This window comes from Bombina bombina, chromosome 8 (assembly GCF_027579735.1).
Source record: "Bombina bombina isolate aBomBom1 chromosome 8, aBomBom1.pri, whole genome shotgun sequence".
Lineage (NCBI taxonomy): Eukaryota > Metazoa > Chordata > Amphibia > Anura > Bombinatoridae > Bombina > Bombina bombina.
This window is the reverse complement of record NC_069506.1, coordinates 286113751-286137628: the sequence shown is the minus strand read 5'-3', so window position 1 is coordinate 286137628 and position 23878 is coordinate 286113751.

Below are 23878 nucleotides of genomic sequence, written 5' to 3'. Positions count from 1 at the left end.
TACTGTATATTACACACACAGCAGGTGACACACACACACACAGTATATTACACACACACACACACACAGCAGATTACACACAGCAGGTGACACACACACACACTGTATATCACACACACAGCAGGTGTCACACACACACACACTGTATATTGCACACACAGCAGGTGTCACACACACACACAGCAGGTGTTACACACACACTGTATATTACACACACAGCAGGTGTCACAGACACACTGTATATTACACACACAGCAGGTGTCACACACATACACTGTATATTACTCACACACACACACAGCAGTCACACACACACACACACACACTGTATATTACACACACAGCAGTCACACACACAATGTATATTACACACACACAGCAGGTGTCACACACACTGTATATAACACACAGCAGGTGTCACACACACTGTATATAACACACAGCAGGTGTCACACACACACTGTATATTACACACAGCAGGTGTCACACACACACTGTATATTACACACAGCAGGTGTCACACACACATACACTGTATATTACATACACAGAAGGTGTCACAAACACACACACACACACACTGTATATTACACACATACCAGGTGTCACACACACACACACACAGCAGGTGACACACATTGTATATTACACACACACACACACACTGTATATTACATACACACAAACGGTATATTACACACACAGCAGGTGTCACACACCCACTGTATATTACACACACAGCAGGTGTCACACACCCACTGTATATTACACACACAGCAGGTGTCACACACCCACTGTATATTACACACACAGCAGGTGTCACACACCCACTGTATATTACACACACAGCAGGTGTCACACACCCACTGTATATTACACACACAGCAGGTGTCACACACCCACTGTATATTACACACACAGCAGGTGTCACACACCCACTGTATATTACACACACAGCAGGTGTCACACACCCACTGTATATTACACACACAGCAGGTGTCACACACCCACTGTATATTACACACACAGCAGGTGTCACACACCCACTGTATATTACACACACAGCAGGTGTCACACACCCACTGTATATTACACACACAGCAGGTGTCACACACCCACTGTATATTACACACATAGCAGGTGTCGCACACACACTGTATATTACACACACATAGCAGGTGTCACACACACTGTATATTACACACACATAGCAGGTGTCGCACACACACTGTATATTACACACACATAGCAGGTGTCACACACACACACACTGTATATTACACACACATAGCAGGTGTCACACACACACACACTGTATATTACACACACATAGCAGGTGTCACACACACACACACACTGTATATTACACACACACAGCAGGTGTCACACACACACACACTGTATATTACACACACACAGCAGGTGACACACACTGTATAGTACACACACACAGCAGGTGTCACACACACACACTGTATATTACACACACACACTGTATATTACACACACACACCAGGTGACACACACTGTATAGTACACACACACAGCAGGTGTCACACACACACACACTGTATATTACACACACACCAGGTGTCACACACTGTATATTACACACACAATGTATATTACACACACAGCAGGTGACACACACACTGTATATTACACACATAGCAGGTGTCACACACACACACTGTATATTACACACACAGCAAGTGTCACACACACACACACACTGTATATTACACACACAGCAAGTGTCACACACACACACACACTGTATATTACACACACAGCAAGTGTCACACACACACACACTGTATATTACACACACACACAGCAGATTAAACACATACACACACAGCAGGTGTCACACACACTGTATATTACCCACACAGCATGTACCACACACACTGTATATTACACACACAGCAGATTACACACACACACTGTATATTACACACACAGCAGATTACACACACACACTGTATATTACACACACAGCAGATTACACACACACACACACACACACACTGTATATTGCACACACAGCAGGTGTCACACACACACAGCAGGTGTCTCACACACACATTGTATATTACACACACACACACATAGCAGGTGTCACACACACTGTATATTACACACACAGCAGGTGTCACACACACACACTGTATATTACACACACAGCAGGTGTCACACACACACATACACTGTATATTACACACACACTGTATATTACACACACAGCAGGTGTCACACACACTGTATATTACACACACACAAAGCAGTCACACACACAATGTATATTACACACCAGGTGTCACACACATTGTATATTACACACACAGCAGGTATCACACACACTGTATATTGCACACACACACACACACCAGGTGGCACACACTGTATATTACACACACACACACCAGGTGTCACACACTGTATATTACACACACAGCAGGTATCACACACACTGTATATTACACACACAGCAGGTGACACATACAGCAGGTATCACACACACTGTATATTACACACACACTGTGTATTACACACACAGCAGATTACACACAGCAGGTGACACACACACACACACACTGTATATTACACACACAGCAGGTGTCTCACACACACACACACACACTGTATATTACACACACAGCAGGTGTCTCACACACACACACTGTATATTGCACACACAGCAGGTGTCACACACACACATACACTGTATATTACACACACACACCAGTCACACACACACTGTGTATTACACACACAGCAGGTGTCACACACACAGCAGTCACACACACACACACCAGGTGTCAAACACATTGTATATTAAACACACAGCAGGTGTCACACACACTGTATATTACACACAGAAGGTGTCACAAACACACACTATATATTACACACATACCAGGTGTCTCACACACACACACTGTATATTACACACACACAGCAGGTGACACACACATTGTATATTACACACACAGCAGGTGTCACACACACTGTATATTACACACACACAGCAGGTGTCACACACACACACACACCAGGTGTCATACACACATACAGTATATTACACACACACAGCAGTTGTCACACATACGCACACTTTATATTACACAGCAGGTGTCACACACACACACACACACTGTATATTACACACACAGCAGGTGCCACACACCCACACACTGTATATTACACACACAGTATGTGTCACACACTCTGTATATAACACACCCACACACTGTATATTACACACACACTATATATATTACATACACACACAGCAGGTGTCACACACACTGTACAGGGAGTGCAGAATTATTAGGCAAATTAGTATTTTGACCACATCATCCTCTTTATGCATGTTGTCTTACTCCAAGCTGTATAGTCTCGAAAGCCTACATACCTTGGCCATGTCTCTGAGTATTGCACACCTTGTGCTTTTGGGCACTCCAGTGATGTTGCAGCTCTGAAATATGGCCAAACTGGTGGCAAGTGGCATCTTGGCAGCTGCACGCTTGACTTTTCTCAGTTCATGGGCAGTTATTTTGCGCCTTGGTTTTTCCACACGCTTCATCACACGCGTCCAAGTACTCCACAGCGTGGCTGGCAAGAAAGGGTATAAAAGAAGAAAATCTAATGACATGGCCTCCTTGTTCACCCCATTGAGAACCTATGGTCCATCATCAAATGTGAGATTTACAAGGAGGGAAAACAGTACACCTCTCTGAACAGTGTCTGGGAGGCTGTGGTTGCTGCTGCACGCAATGTTGATGGTGAACAGATCAAAACACTGACATAATCCATGGATGGCAGGCTTTTGAGTGTCCTTGCAAAGAAAGGTGGCTATATTGGTCACTGATTTGTTTTGTTTTTGAATGTCAGAAATGTATATTTGTGAATGTTGAGATGTTATATTGGTTTCACTGGTAAAAATAAATAATTGAAATGGGTATATATTTGTTTTTTGTTAAGTTGCCTAATAATTATGCACAGTAATAGTCACCTGCACACACAGATATCCCCCTAAAATAGCTAAAACTAAAAACAAACTAAAAACTACTTCCAAAAATATTCAGCTTTGATATTAATGAGTTTTTTGGGTTCATTGAGAACATGGTTGTTGTTCAATAATAAAATTAATCCTCAAAAATACAACTTGCCTAATAATTCTGCACTCCCGGTATATTACACACACTGCAGGTGTCACCCACCCACTGTGTATTACACACACAGCAGGTGTCACACAAACACACTGTATATTACATGCACACACTAGGTGTCACACACACACTGTATATTACACGCACACACTAGGTGTCACACACACACACACTGTATATTACACACACACACACAGCAGGTGTCACACACACACTGTATATTACACACACACACACAGCAGGTGTCACACAAACACACTGTATATTACATGCACACACTAGGTGTCACACACACACTGTATATTACACGCACACACTAGGTGTCACACACACACACACACACTGTATATTACACACACACACACAGCAGGTGTCACACACACACACACACTGTATATTACACACACACCAGGTGTCACACACACACACACACACTGTATATTACACACACACCAGGTGTCACACACACACACACACACTGTATATTACACACACACACAGCAGGTGTCACACACACACACTATATTACACACACAGCAGGTGTCACACACACACTGTATAATACACACACAGCAGGTATATTACACACACAGCAGGTGTCACACACACACACTGTATATTACACACACAGCAGGTGTCACACACACACTGTATATTACACACACAGCAGGTGTCACACACACACTGTATATTACACACAGCAGGTGTCACACACACGCTGTATATTACACACACAGCAGGTGTCACACACACACACTGTATATTACACACACAGCAGGTGTCACACACACGCTGTATATTACACACACAGCAGGTGTCACACACAGCAGGTGTCACACACACGCTGTATATTACACACACAGCAGGTGTCACACACACGCTGTATATTACACACACAGCAGGTGTCACACACGCTGTATATTACACACACACAGCAGGTGTCACACACGCTGTATATTACACACACACAGCAGGTGTCACACACACACACTATATAACAAACACACAGCAGGTGTCACACACACACACTGTATATTACATGCACACACTAGGTGTCACACACACACTGTATATTACACGCACACACTAGGTGTCACGCACACACTAGGTGTCACACACACACACACTGTATATTACACACACACACACAGCAGGTGTCACACACACACTGTATATTACACACACACACACAGCAGGTGTCACACAAACACACTGTATATTACATGCACACACTAGGTGTCACACACACACTGTATATTACACGCACACACTAGGTGTCACACACACACACACACACTGTATATTACACACACACACACAGCAGGTGTCACACACACACACACACACTGTATATTACACACACACCAGGTGTCACACACACACACACACACTGTATATTACACACACACCAGGTGTCACACACACACACACACACTGTATATTACACACACACCAGGTGTCACACACACACACACACACTGTATATTACACACACACACAGCAGGTGTCACACACACACACTGTATATTACACGCACACACTAGGTGTCACACACACACTGTATATTACACGCACAGCAGGTGACACACACACTGTATATTACACACATAGCAGGTGTCACACACACACTGTATATTACACACACAGCAGTCACACACACACACACTGTATATTACACACACACTGTATATTACACACACAGCAGGTGTCACACACACACACACTATATTACACACACAGCAGGTGTCACACACACTATATATTACACACACAGCAGGTGTCACACACACTATATATTACACACACAGCAGGTGTCACACACACACACTATATTACACACACAGCAGGTGTCACACACACACACTATATTACACACACAGCAGGTATATTACACACACAGCAGGTGTCACACACACACACTGTATATTACACACACAGCAGGTGTCACACACACACTGTATATTACACACACAGCAGGTGTCACACACACACTGTATATTACACACACAGCAGGTGTCACACACACGCTGTATATTACACACACAGCAGGTGTCACACACAGCAGGTGTCACACACACGCTGTATATTACACACACAGCAGGTGTCACACACACGCTGTATATTACACACACAGCAGGTGTCACACACACGCTGTATATTACACACACAGCAGGTGTCACACACGCTGTATATTACACACACACAGCAGGTGTCACACACGCTGTATATTACACACACAGCAGGTGTCACACACACACTATATAACAAACACACAGCAGGTGTCACACACACACACTGTATATTACACACACACACACACACACTGTATAATACACACACACACAGCAGGTGTCACACACACACTGTATATTACACACACACACAGCAGGTGTCACACACACACTGTATATTACACACACACACACACAGCAGGTGTCACACACACACACACACACTGTATATTACACACACACTGCAGGTGTCACACAAACACTGTATATTACACACACTGTATATTACACACACAGCAGGTGTCACACACACACTGTATATTACACACTGTATATTACACACACAGAAGGTGTCACACACACACACACTGTATATTACACACACACACAGCAGGTGTCACACACACACACTGTATATTACACACACACAGCAGGTGTCACACACACACACACACACACTGTATATTACACACACACACTGTATATTACACACACACAGCAGGTGTCACACAAACACTGTATATTACACACACTGTATATTACACACACAGCAGATGTCACACACCCACACACTGTATATTACACACACAGTATGTGTCACACACTCTGTATATAACACACCCACACACTGTATATTACACACACACTATATATATTACATACACACACAGCAGGTGTCACACACACTGTACAGGGAGTGCAGAATTATTAGGCAAATTAGTATTTTGACCACATCATCCTCTTTATGTGATGCAAAAAAAGACAGCGCCTCATTGTGCAAGTAGGTTTCGTATGCGAGAATCACAGTGTAAGTGAAGACAAATAGAGATATACTCACAAGAGTATTGGCACCCTTATTGAAAGTGGTGCGAATAGGCAGGCTGACGTTTTGCAGCAGTCAGTACGCTGTGCCGGATGACATCCGAAATCCTGAGCGGACGGCTGTGGGCTCTCCTCAATAGATCGAGTCCGAATCCTCTGTAGCTGTGCTGTGGGAAGAGACAGCGTGCAGCTGCTCTCTGTGTGTAATCAACGCTGCAAGCTGGTAATGAGCAAACAGTCCTCGGCAGAGCTACACTCGATATAAAACTCTGCTAATAATGGAAAAAGCTTGGCAAGCAATGATAAAAAAGCCAAATAATGCAAGGCTTAGTATAAAACAGTAAAAACACTTTATTTGTGGTGAGCTTTTACGCGTTTCTCGGCCACAAGCTCCTGGCCGTTTCATCAGAACAGGTGTATAACACAAATAGTACAAAAGCACATTTAAAAAGCCTGCCAAGACAATTGATTGGTCAACATCAGACCAATCACAGACAAGATAATCAGAAAAAAAAAAAACGATTGTACAAACAATGATAGTACAAGCAACATATAAAATACAATCTGTATCTAAAATCTGTATAATTGTTACAAATTGTATTTGGCCCTAAGTTACAATGTATTTATCCTGAGAAACAGATTTTGAAAACACCTTAAAAGAATACACAGTACTTAGTAAAAATAAAATATAGAATATATCCCATCTTCTATTATGCTGGTAAAACCAAGTTGTGTCCTTGTGTGCTTTCCATTAAGTGTATGCTATAAACAAATCTATATACGCCTCAACAGAGAGGCAAATATATATACAAGCCTCGAAGAGAGGCTATTTTAGTCTATCTCATATAATGTTGATCGATATGGAGGGGGAAATTTTTTCTTTCTAAAATGCATCAGGGGAACAGATATGCATTAACTCATTGACACCATATTAGACATTCAGGTGCGTAAAATATATGTAATATTATGAAATATGTTCTAAGTGCAATATGTTGCAATACTATATATATATATATAAGATTGTATATTGTAACCTTGAGTAGAGATCATGAATTTAAGTTTTGGAAATGTAAGTGGTTTGCATTATAATGCAACTTGGTATGAGATTCACTCTCATAAATATTAGTCCCGAGTGATAATGGACATGATCATAGATATAAAAGAAGAATAGGGAGACAGTCTAACTAAAGGCAGCTAAATCTAGATTTGAGTTCAGGCCCAATGGGTGTAAAGTTTTCAATTTGTGGATCCAAAAAGTTTCACGGATCCTTAACTGGATGATTCTATTATAATCTGTCGAGGGTGAAATATAATCAATGGGGTAAAATTTAAAGATATCAGGATTTCCCTTATGTTTGTTTAAACAGTGTTCCGGAATGCTATGTTTAATCTTTTTTTTAATACAATTTTTACAGTTACGCCAGTGCTCCCCCCAGCGCACCTTGGCCTTCCTAGAGGTACGACCTACATACTGTATTCCACAGCAACACTCTAAAACATATACTACATAGGTAGAGTTGCAATTCATGAATCTATTGATGTTAAAAACTTCTCCACTTACATAGGACTGGAAGGTCTTTCTCCCAGAAGTTATAACTTTACATGTATTGCACTTCTTTTGTCCACATTTGTATGCTCCTATTCTTTCAAAAAAAGAGGAAAAGGGAGAGATTTTTTGCTGCTTAGTCGTAGATTGTAAGTTAGATGAAATGTGTTTGACCTTTTTGCTAGGTGCCAATTTGCTTCTGAGTGTTGGTGCTCTAGTATATACAATTTTTGGATGTTCACCCAAAAGGGTCTTTAAAACAGGGTCCCTCCTAATAATATGCCAATGCTTGTTAATGGCCTTCTGTATCTGCATGTAGTTGGAATTGTATTGTGTTATGAACAATGGTTCTGAAGAATAATTTTCATCTTTGTTTATAGTTTGTTTGTCTTTACTTAACAATTTCTCCCTATCTAAATCTCTAACTTTGCTCAAACAGTTATCTAAAAGGTCAGAAGGATAGCCTTTTTCAGTAAATCTTTCATATATTATGTGACTTTGTTCCTCAAAAGAATTGGAATCTGAACAGTTACGTTTAATCCTTTCAAACTGACTGTACGGTATATTGGATAACCATTTTTTGTGGTGGTTGCTTGTGTAATCTAAATAGCTATTACTATCAACTTTTTTGAAGAATGTTTTGGAACAAAGATTGCCGTCTGTGTCCCAACTTAGGGTCAAGTCTAAAAAATCTATCGTTTCTGAATTGATGTTAGCCGTGAAAGTTAGGCCCATGTTTATTGTTGTTCATGGATTCTGTAAATGTATGTGCTGATGTCTGGTCGCCCTTCCAGATGAAAATCAAATCATCTATATAGCGGCCATAGTGCACCAGATTCGCCCCTGCTGAGGAGTTGTAAATGTAAAGTTCCTCATAAATGCCCATGAAAAGATTGGCAAAGCTGGGGGCGAATCTGGTGCCCATGGCCGTCCCCTTAATCTGCAAATAATATACGTCTTGATAAATAAAGTAATTGTGTTTAAGAATGAACTCAATGCACTCCAAAATAAATTCTCTCTGTATTTTTGGCATATATAGATCACGATTCAAAAAGGTAGCTGATGCTTGAAGACCCAGTTGGTGTGCTATGTTTGAATATAATGCACTAACGTCACATGTGATCCATATAAGGTCACCTGTGTTTTTAATGTTCTTGATTTTATTTAGTAGATCTGTGCCATCCTTGATGTATGAGGGCAAACCTAAAACATATTTCTGCAAAATAATATCAACATAATAGGATAAATTATAAGTGAGATTGTCGATGCCAGCAATAATAGGGCGACCAGGCGGGTTGGTTAAACTTTTGTGAATTTTTGGTAAATGGTAGTAATGGGCTACTATTTGTGTTATACACCTGTTCTGATGAAACGGCCAGGAGCTTGTGGCCGAGAAACGCGTAAAAGCTCACCACAAATAAAGTGTTTTTACTTTTTTATACTAAGCCTTGCATTATTTGGCTTTTTTATCGTTGCTTGCCAAGCTTTTTCCATTATTAGCAGAGTTTTATATCGAGTGTAGCTCTGCCGAGGACTGTTTGCTCATTACCAGCTTGCAGCGTTGATTACACACAGAGAGCAGCTGCACGCTGTCTCTTCCCACAGCACAGCTACAGAGGATTCGGACTCTATCTATTGAGGAGAGCCCACAGCCGTCCGCTCAGGATTTCGGATGTCATCCGGCACAGCGTACTGACTGCTGCAAAACGTCAGCCTGCCTATTCGCACCACTTTCAATAAGGGTGCCAATACTCTTGTGAGTATATCTCTATTTGTCTTCACTTACACTGTGATTCTCGCATACGAAACCTACTTGCACAATGAGGCGCTGTCTTTTTTTGCATCATTTCTAGATATTGGGTCCTGATCAGACACCGTCAAGACCAGCTGCCGATTGCACTATGAACAGTTTCTTTTGAACACTTCCACTGAGATGATAAAGATTCCCAGCATTTTATTTCAGAAACACTGACGATTCCAGCTACCAACTTTTATCACCACTTTTGGGACTCATATCACGATAAGCTTTTTTCTTCATATATATTTTTTAGAGTTTATATATGTTATTTTTTGTATTATTTTAGCCGCCTGATTATTGGTACTGATTCAGTAACCGTATTTTGGGCCGCCTTGTACAAAGGTTCTCACATATATATACTTACAACAATCCAATATTGGATTTATATTTAGGGTTATTTCACACACACATTTCAAAATTTACACCTTTCACATTGATTATTTCACTCAGTGGCACACTTTAACTATTATTATTGTTTTCTTGGTAACTGCACTATCCAACACCGTATAAGGATTAATTAATCATTTTGAGTGCATTATCTGCCATTTTTGGAATTTGATTTTGATTTTTTGCCCCAGGCGCACGCTATTACCATTTTTTATATTTGGTATTTTATTTGTTAGCTTTTAGATCAATTATAGCAGTGCTGCCTTTTTTAAGGATTATTATCTTTGGTTTATCATTTATTATCTATTTTTGCCTATCACTTGGAATATTACACCTCTGAAAACAACACCACTTCACTAGAGCACGTTTATATTATTTTACACATTTAGACATTTTCCTTTTCTTTTTCTCTTATGTCCCTATAGAACACAACATATTCTGTAAGCCTGATATATATGACACAATATCTGGTCTTTTGTATATATTAGTAGGCATATTACATTATCACTACCACCAATATTATTCCTCACGACCTGCCATTTGTTTGGTCATATATTTTTTTCACACACACATAGTGTAATATTTCATAAATCACCTTTCTAATTTATATTTAGTTAACAAAATGCAATCCAAAGAGGAAAGAAATAAGAAAAGATCCACTTTCAATTTAATGGGACAATCATGCTCCAATGCCATGGAATCAGATCCTAATATAGTTACTTCTATGAAGGATCTTTTCCATGCCTTGGAGGATGAAATTCTTAAAGAACACCGACACTGGTGGGATCTTACTACTTTAGAGAAATATCTTGAAATGAAACAGATCCCTAGAGGCTTACGTGTCCTAAAACACTGTTCCTTTAAGGAGGACACTGAACTCCTGGAGAAATGGTATAAGATCCTAGATGATTGTGCTTTCGATCTGATGAAAATTTTGATTGAACACAGACGCCTTTTATCAGATAAATGTAGTGAAAATATTGAAAAAATTCAAGCAGATCTAATAAAATATCTAGAGAATCCAGATTATGAACGACTTCTAAAGAGAATGTACGAACGCACTGACAAATTCCAAGAGGATTTAGTTCTATCTAAAAAAAAGAAGTTAGAGAGGGACAACAAGGATTATTCAAAAAACCAAGTTTACACCTATAATAGGCAAATACAGACAATCTCAGAAGCAAATTCAGAGACATTAGAAAATGCATCAGGGGATAGAGAGTTACAATCATCATATGATAATGATATTCAACAAGGTAACAATTTTTCAAATAATAAACACAAACCGACATATCGTACTAATTTCAGACAATTTAGACGACAAGAACACACACATCCACATTCACAAAATAGATTTTATCATCAATCACACTACCACCAGCAACACTCTCATACTAGACAGGAACCATGGAACAGACAATCCTATTTTAATAGACACAAATTCAACCATAATGACTCATGGAACAGACAACACAGACCTGATAATACCAACCAATATGACCAACATTACAGACGAGACAATTTCAGACAACATAGACCTGATTATCCCAACCAATATGACCAACATTACAGACAAGACAATTTCAATCAGTATGATCAACACTCCAGACGAGATAGTCATAATAGAAATTATGAAACCCCCAGATTTCACAGATATAATCAGGGGGAACGAGACTTGAATAATCCTAGGGGACGAGAACATAGACCATATCATCCCGATTTTAGAACAAACAGTCCACTGAGAAACAGAATTGGGGACCAGGAACACCAAAAAGCCTCCCACAACAATTTTCAACATAACAACAGGTTCTCTCCACTAGCCTCTACATCTGATGACAATGTTTTTACAGAGAGACAAGTCAGAAATAATTCCAATCTGGCAGTCACATCTCCTTTTTTAGGGAATGCTCCAAAATCAGGCAAAAATCCCCCAGACGAACGGAATTACAACAAAAAAAGACCATTTCACACAGACCAAGAGGGTCAAGAGGCCGAGGCCTTACCACCAAGAAAAAAGAATCACAATTAGAAAAGGGCATATTTAACTTGTCATCCCACAATCTCACCAGTCATGAAAAAAAGAGTTTTAAAACAGGGTCTCTCCTTTTGCCCACCTAATCCACATAATAATTTTAATCTATTTGTCGATCTTAATCGCTTCACTAGAAAACTAGCACTCCAAAAATACTTTGCACAAAAGAACATAAAAAAATATAATCCAGAAGAAAAAAACACAGTCTGTATTCTCACAGATACCATGGATTATGGAAACAGAACCCCCACTATATATAGCACTGTCGATAATTTTACAACACACTTATATGAGGGCATAATACACACCAATGTAAAGACAAAATCTTCTTTCTCCCCTCCTGGGCATAATCATTATATAGAGGTTTTCCAGAACTTAGTTCTGGAAGACTTTGAAAAAATCAAAAAGAAAAACTCTAAGAAGAGCTTTTATAAAAGACAGAGTGATAAATTAGCCATTCAGTCCCTTGCCAATAATCCCAATATTATCATTCGTGATGCTGATAAGGGGGGAGGGATCATTATTCAGGATCTGACAGAATATCTAAAAGAGGCAGATAGAATCTTGAAAGACACTGAATATTATAAAGTTCTATCATATAATCCTACTGCACAGTTTCTCATACTCTATCAATCTCTAATTAACAAAGGAGCTGCAAACAATATTCTTAACAAAAATGAATCTAGTTTCTTGAAAGTCAGTAACCCAAGTGTAGCCCATTACTACCATTTACCAAAAATTCACAAAAGTTTAACCAACCCGCCTGGTCGCCCTATTATTGCTGGCATCGACAATCTCACTTATAATTTATCCTATTATGTTGATATTATTTTGCAGAAATATGTTTTAGGTTTGCCCTCATACATCAAGGATGGCACAGATCTACTAAATAAAATCAAGAACATTAAAAACACAGGTGACCTTATATGGATCACATGTGACGTTAGTGCATTATATTCAAACATAGCACACCAACTGGGTCTTCAAGCATCAGCTACCTTTTTGAATCGTGATCTATATATGCCAAAAATACAGAGAGAATTTATTTTGGAGTGCATTGAGTTCATTCTTAAACACAATTACTTTATTTATCAAGACGTATATTATTTGCAGATTAAGGGGACGGCCATGGGCACCAGATTCGCCCCCAGCTTTGCCAATCTTTTCATGGGCATTTATGAGGAACTTTACATTTACAACTCCTCAGCAGGGGCGAATCTGGTGCACTATGGCCGCTATATAGATTATTTGATTTTCATCTGGAAGGGCGACCAGACATCAGCACATACATTTACAGAATCCATGAACAACAATAAATATGGGCCTAACTTTCACGGCTAACATCAATTCAGAAACGATAGATTTTTTAGACTTGACCCTAAGTTGGGACACAGACGGCAATCTTTGTTCCAAAACATTCTTCAAAAAAGTTGATAGTAATAGCTATTTAGATTACACAAGCAACCACCACAAAAAATGGTTATCCAATATACCGTACAGTCAGTTTGAAAGGATTAAACTTAACTGTTCAGATTCCAATTCTTTTGAGGAACAAAGTCACATAATATATGAAAGATTTACTGAAAAAGGCTATCCTTCTGACCTTTTAGATAACTGTTTGAGCAAAGTTAGAGATTTAGATAGGGAGAAATTGTTAAGTAAAGACAAACAAACTATAAACAAAGATGAAAATTATTCTTCAGAACCATTGTTCATAACACAATACAATTCCAACTACATGCAGATACAGAAGGCCATTAACAAGCATTGGCATATTATTAGGAGGGACCCTGTTTTAAAGACCCTTTTGGGTGAACATCCAAAAATTGTATATACTAGAGCACCAACACTCAGAAGCAAATTGGCACCTAGCAAAAAGGTCAAACACATTTCATCTAACTTACAATCTACGACTAAGCAGCAAAAAATCTCTCCCTTTTCCTCTTTTTTTGAAAGAATAGGAGCATACAAATGTGGACAAAAGAAGTGCAATACATGTAAAGTTATAACTTCTGGGAGAAAGACCTTCCAGTCCTATGTAAGTGGAGAAGTTTTTAACATCAATAGATTCATGAATTGCAACTCTACCTATGTAGTATATGTTTTAGAGTGTTGCTGTGGAATACAGTATGTAGGTCGTACCTCTAGGAAGGCCAAGGTGCGCTGGGGGGAGCACTGGCGTAACTGTAAAAATTGTATTAAAAAAAAGATTAAACATAGCATTCCGGAACACTGTTTAAACAAACATAAGGGAAATCCTGATATCTTTAAATTTTACCCCATTGATTATATTTCACCCTCGACAGATTATAATAGAATCATCCAGTTAAGGATCCGTGAAACTTTTTGGATCCACAAATTGAAAACTTTACACCCATTGGGCCTGAACTCAAATCTAGATTTAGCTGCCTTTAGTTAGACTGTCTCCCTATTCTTCTTTTATATCTATGATCATGTCCATTATCACTCGGGACTAATATTTATGAGAGTGAATCTCATACCAAGTTGCATTATAATGCAAACCACTTACATTTCCAAAACTTAAATTCATGATCTCTACTCAAGGTTACAATATACAATCTTATATATATATATATATATATATAGTATTGCAACATATTGCACTTAGAACATATTTCATAATATTACATATATTTTACGCACCTGAATGTCTAATATGGTGTCAATGAGTTAATGCATATCTGTTCCCCGGATGCATTTTAGAAAGAAAAAATTTCCCCCTCCATATCGATCAACATTATATGAGATAGACTAAAATAGCCTCTCTTCGAGGCTTGTATATATATATTTGCCTCTCTGTTGAGGCGTATATAGATTTGTTTATAGCATACACTTAATGGAAAGCACACAAGGACACAACTTGGTTTTACCAGCATAATAGAAGACAGGATTCATTCTACATTTTATTTTTACTAAGTACTGTGTATTCTTTTAAGGTGTTTTCAAAATCTGTTTCTCAGGATAAATACATTGTAACTTAGGGCCAAATACAATTTGTAACAATTATACAGATTTTAGATACAGATTGTATTTTATATGTTGCTTGTACTATCATTGTTTGTACAATCGGTTTTTTTTTTCTGATTATCTTGTCTGTGATTGGTCTGATGTTGACCAATCAATTGTCTTGGCAGGCTTTTTAAATGTGCTTTTGTACTATTTGTGTTATACACCTGTTCTGATGAAACGGCCAGGAGCTTGTGGCCGAGAAACGCGTAAAAGCTCACCACAAATAAAGTGTTTTTACTTTTTTATACTAAGCTTTGCATTATTTGGCTTTTTTATCATTGCTTGCCAAGCTTTTTCCATTATTAGCAGAGTTTTATATCGAGTGTAGCTCTGCCGAGGACTGTTTGCTCATTACCAGCTTGCAGCGTTGATTACACACAGAGAGCAGCTGCACGCTGTCTCTTCCCACAGCACAGCTACAGAGGATTCGGACTCGATCTATTGAGGAGAGCCCACAGCCGTCCGCTCAGGATTTCGGATGTCATCCGGCACAGCGTACTGACTGCTGCAAAACGTCAGCCTGCCTATTCGCACCACTTTCAATAAGGGTGCCAATACTCTTGTGAGTATATCTCTATTTGTCTTCACTTACACTGTGATTCTCGCATACGAAACCTACTTGCACAATGAGGCGCTGTCTTTTTTTGCATCATTTCTAGATATTGGGTCCTGATCAGACACCGTCAAGACCAGCTGCCGATTGCACTATGAACAGTTTCTTTTGAACACTTCCACTGAGATGATAAAGATTCCCAGCATTTTATTTCAGAAACACTGACGATTCCAGCTACCAACTTTTATCACCACTTTTGGGACTCATATCACGATAAGCTTTTTTCTTCATATATATTTTTTAGAGTTTATATATGTTATTTTTTGTATTATTTTAGCCGCCTGATTATTGGTACTGATTCAGTAACCGTATTTTGGGCCGCCTTGTACAAAGGTTCTCACATATATATATACTTACAACAATCCAATATTGGATTTATATTTAGGGTTATTTCACACACATTTCAAAATTTACACCTTTCACATTGATTATTTCACTCAGTGGCACACTTTAACTATTATTATTGTTTTCTTGGTAACTGCACTATCCAACACCGTATAAGGATTAATTAATCATTTTGAGTGCATTATCTGCCATTTTTGGAATTTGATTTTGATTTTTTGCCCCAGGCGCACGCTATTACCATTTTTTATATTTGGTATTTTATTTGTCATCCTCTTTATGCATGTTGTCTTACTCCAAGCTGTATAGTCTTGAAAGCCTACTACCAATTAAGCATATTAGGTGATGTGCATCTCTGTAATGAGAAGGGGTGTGGTCTAATGACATCAACACCCTATATCAGGTGTGCATAATTATTAGGCAACTTCCTTTCCTTTGGCAAAATGGGTCAAAAGAAGGACTTGACAGGCTCAGAAAAGTAAAAAATAGTGAGATATCTTGCAGAGGGATGCAGCACTCTTAAAATTGCAAAGCTTCTGAAGCGTGATCATCGAACAATCAAGCGTTTCATTCAAAATAGTCAACAGGGTCGCAAGAAGCGTGTGGAAAAACCAAGGCGCAAAATAACTGCCCATGAACTGAGAAAAGTCAAGCGTGCAGCTGCCAAGATGCCACTTGCCACCAGTTTGGCCATATTTCAGAGCTGCAACATCACTGGAGTGCCCAAAAGCACAAGGTGTGCAATACTCAGAGACATGGCCAAGGTAAGAAAGGCTGAAATACGACCACCACTGAACAAGACACACAAGCTGAAACGTCAAGACTGGGCCAAGAAATATCTCAAGACTGATTTTTCTAAGGTTTTATGGACTGATGAAATGAGAGTGAGTCTTGATGGGCCCGTGGCTGGATTGGTAAAGGGCAGAGAGCTCCAGTCCGACTCAGACGCCAGCAAGGTGGAGGTGGAGTACTGGTTTGGGCTGGTATCATCAAAGATGAGCTTGTGGGGCCTTTTCGGGTTGAGGATGGAGTCAAGCTCAACTCCAGTCCTACTGCCAGTTTCTGGAAGACACCTTCTTCAAGCAGTGGTACAGGAAGAAGTCTGCATCCTTCAAGAAAAACATGATTTTCATGCAGGACAATGCTCCATCACACGCGTCCAAGTACTCCACAGCGTGGCTGGCAAGAAAGGGTATAAAAGAAGAAAATCTAATGACATGGCCTCCTTGTTCACCAGATCTGAACCCCATTGAGAACCTATGGTCCATCATCAAATGTGAGATTTACAAGGAGGGAAAACAGAACACCTCTCTGAACAGTGTCTGGGAGGCTGTGGTTGCTGCTGCACGCAATGTTGATGGTGAACAGATCAAAACACTGACATAATCCATGGATGGCAGGCTTTTGAGTGTCCTTGCAAAGAAAGGTGGCTATATTGGTCACTGATTTGTTTTGTTTTTGAATGTCAGAAATGTATATTTGTGAATGTTGAGATGTTATATTGGTTTCACTGGTAAAAATAAATAATTGAAATGGGTATATATTTGTTTTTTGTTAAGTTGCCTAATAATTATGCACAGTAATAGTCACCTGCACACACAGATATCCCCCTAAAATAGCTCAAACTAAAAACAAACTAAAAACTACTTCCAAAAATATTCAGCTTTGATATTAATTAGTTTTTTGGGTTCATTGAGAACATGGTTGTTGTTCAATAATAAAATTAATCCTCAAAAATACAACTTGCCTAATAATTCTGCACTCCCGGTATATTACACACACTGCAGGTGTCACCCACCCACTGTGTATTACACACACAGCAGGTGTCACACAAACACACTGTATATTACACACACACAGCAGGTGTCACACACACACACTGTATATTACATGCACACACTAGGTGTCACACACACACACTGTATATTACACACACACACACAGCAGGTGTCACACACACACACCAGGTGTCACACACACACACTGTATATTACACACACACCAGGTGTCACACACACACACACACACTGTATATTACACACACACACAGCAGGTGTCACACACACACATTGTATATTACACGCACACACTAGGTGTCACACACACACACTATATTACACACACAGCAGGTGTCACACACACACACTATATTACACACACAGCAGGTGTCACACACACACACTGTATAATACACACACAGCAGGTATATTACACACACAGCAGGTGTCACACACACACACTGTATATTACACACACAGCAGGTGTCACACACACGCTGTATATTACACACACAGCAGGTGTCACACACAGCAGGTGTCACACACACGCTGTATATTACACACACAGCAGGTGTCACACACACGCTGTATATTACACACACAGCAGGTGTCACACACGCTGTATATTACACACACACACAGCAGGTGTCACACACACGCTGTATATTACACACACACAGCAGGTGTCACACACACACTATATTACAAACACACAGCAGGTGTCACACACACACACACTGTATATTACACACACACACTGTATATTACACACACACAGCAGGTGTCACACACACTGTATAATACACACACACACAGCAGGTGTCACACACACACTGTATATTACACACACACACAGCAGGTGTCACACACACTGTATATTACACACACACAGCAGGTGTCACACACACACACACACACACACACACACACACACTGTATATTAAACACACACTGCAGGTGTCACACAAACACTGTATATTACACACACTGTATATTACACACACAGCAGGTGTCACACACACACTGTATATTACACACACACAGCAGGTTTTACACACACACACACACTGTATATTACACACACTGTATATTACACACACACACACAGCAGGTGTCACACACACTATATATTACACACACACACACAGCAGATGTCACACACACTGTATATTACACACATACACAGCAGATGTCACACACACTGTATATTACACACACACACAGCAGATGTCACACACACTGTATATTACACACACACACACAGCAGGTGTCACACACACACTGTATATTACACACACTGTATATTACACACACACACAGCAGGTGTCACACACACGCTGTATATTACACACACACACAGCAGGTGTCACACACACGCTGTATATTACACACACACACGCTGTATATTACACACACAGCAGGTGTCACACACACGCTGTATATTACACACACACAGCAGGTGTCTCACACACGCTGTATATAACACACACAGCAGGTGTCACACACACGCTGTATATTACACACACAGCAGGTGTCACACACACGCTGTATATTACACACACAGCAGGTGTCACACACACGCTGTATATTACACACACAGCAGGTGTCACACACACGCTGTATATTACACGCACAGCAGGTGTCACACACGCTGTATATTACACACACAGCAGGTGTCACACACGCTGTATATTACACACACAGCAGGTGTCACACACACGCTGTATATCACACACACAGCAGGTGTCACACACACACACACACTATATTACAAACACAAAGCAGGTGTCACACACACACACTGTATATTACACACACACACAGCAGGTGTCACACACACACACACACACTGTATATTACACACACACAGCAGGTGTCACACACACACACACAGCAGGTGTCACACACACACACTGTATATTACACACACACACTGTATATTACACACACACAGCAGGTGTCACACAAACACTGTATATTACACACACTGTATATTACACACACAGCAGGTGTCACACACACACTGTATATTACACACACTGTATATTACACACACAGCAGGTGTCACACACACTGTATATTACACACACAGCAGGTTTTACACACACACACACACACTGTATATTACACACACTGTATATTACACACACACAGCAGGTGTCACACACACACACTGTATATTACACACACAGCAGGTGTCACACACACTGTATATTACACACACAGCAGGGGTCACACACACGCTGTATATTACACACACACAGCAGGTGTCACACACACGCTGTATATTACACACACACAGCAGGTGTCACACACACACACTATATTACAAACACACAGCAGGTGTCACACACACACACTATATTACAAACACACAGCAGGTGTCACACACACACACACTGTATATTACACACACACACACACACACTGTATATTACACACACACAGCAGGTGTCACACACACACTGTATAATACACACACACACAGCAGGTGTCACACACACACTGTATATTACACACACACACACACACAGCAGGTGTCACACACACACACTGTATATTACACACACACAGCAGGTGTCACACACACACACACTGTATATTACACACACACACTGTATATTACACACACACAGCAGGTGTCACACAAACACTGTATATTACACACACAGCAGGTGTCACACACACACTGTATATTACACACACTGTATATTACACACACAGCAGGTGTCACACACACTATATTACACACACACAGCAGGTTTTACACACACACACTGTATATTACACACACTGTATATTACACACACACACACAGCAGGTGTCACACACACGCTGTATATTACACACACACACAGCAGGTGTCACACACACGCTGTATATTACACACACACACAGCAGGTGTCACACACACGCTGTATATTACACACACAGCAGGTGTCACACACACGCTGTATATTACACACACAGCAGGTGTCACACACACGCTGTATATTACACACACAGCAGGTGTCACACACACGCTGTATATTACACACACAGCAGGTGTCACACACACGCTGTATATTACACACACAGCAGGTGTCACACACACGCTGTATATTACACACACAGCAGGTGTCACACACACGCTGTATATTACACACACAGCAGGTGTCACACACACGCTGTATATTACACACACAGCAGGTGTCACACACACGCTGTATATTACACACACACAGCAGGTGTCACACACACACACTATATTACAAACACACAGCAGGTGTCACACACACACACACACACACTGTATATTACACACACACACAGCAGGTGTCACACACACACAAACACACACACTGTATATTACACACACACACACACACAGCAGGTGTCACACACACACTGTATATTACACACACACACTGTATATTACACACACACAGCAGGTGTCACACAAACACTGTATATTACACACACTGTATATTACACACACAGCAGGTGTCACACACACACTGTATATTACACACACTGTATATTACACACACAGCAGGTGTCACACACACTGTATATTACACACACACAGCAGGTTTTACACACACACACACACACACACACACTGTATATTACACACACTGTATATTACACACACACAGCAGGTGTCACACACACACACACTGTATATTACACACACACACACACACTGTATATTACACACACACACAGCAGGTGTCACACACACACTGTATAATACACACACACACAGCAGGTGTCACACACACACTGTATATTACACACACACACACACACACACACACACACACACACAGCAGGTGTCACACACACACACTGTATATTACACACACACAGCAGGTGTCACACACACACACACACTGTATATTACACACACACACTGTATATTACACACACACAGCAGGTGTCACACACACACTGTATATTACACACACAGCAGGTGTCACACACACACACTGTATATTACACACACACACACAGCAGGTGTCACACACACTGTATATTACACACACACAGCAGATGTCACACACACTGTATATTACACACACACAGCAGGTGTCACACACACACTGTATATTACACACACTGTATATTACACACACTGTATATTACACACACACACACACACACACAGCAGGTGTCACACACACACTGTATATTACACACACTGTATATTACACACACACACAGCAGGTGTCACACACACACTCTGTATATTACACACACACAGCAGGTGTCACACACACACTGTATATTACACACACTGTATATTACACACACACACACACAGCAGGTGTCACACACACACTGTATATTACACACACACACAGCAGGTGTCACACACACACTGTATATTACACGCACACCAGGTGTCATACACACATACAGTATATCACACACACACACTGTATATTACACACACACACTGTATATTACACACACACTGTATATTACACACACACTGTATATTACACACACAGCAGGTGTCACACACACACAGCAGGTGTCACACACACACTGTATATTACACACACACACAGCAGGTGTCACACACACACTGTATATTTTACACACACACAGCAGGTGTCACACACACACTGTATATTACACACACACACAGCAGGTGTCACACACACACTGTATATTACACACACACACAGCAGGTGTCACACACACACTGTATATTACACACACACACACAGCAGGTGTCACACACACTGTATATTACACACACAGCAGGTGTCACACACACTGTATATTACACACACACACAGCAGGTGTCACACACACACTGTATATTACACACACAGCAGGTGTCACACACACACACTGTATATTACACACACACCAGGTGTCATACACACATACAGTATATCACACACACACACACACTGTATATTACACACACACACACTGTATATTACACACACAGCAGGTGTCACACACACTGTATATTACACACACTGTATATTACACACACACACACAGCAGGTGTCACACACACACTGTATATTACACACACTCTGTATATTACACACACACACTGTATATTACACACACACACAGCAGGTGTCACACACACACTGTATATTACACACACTGTATATT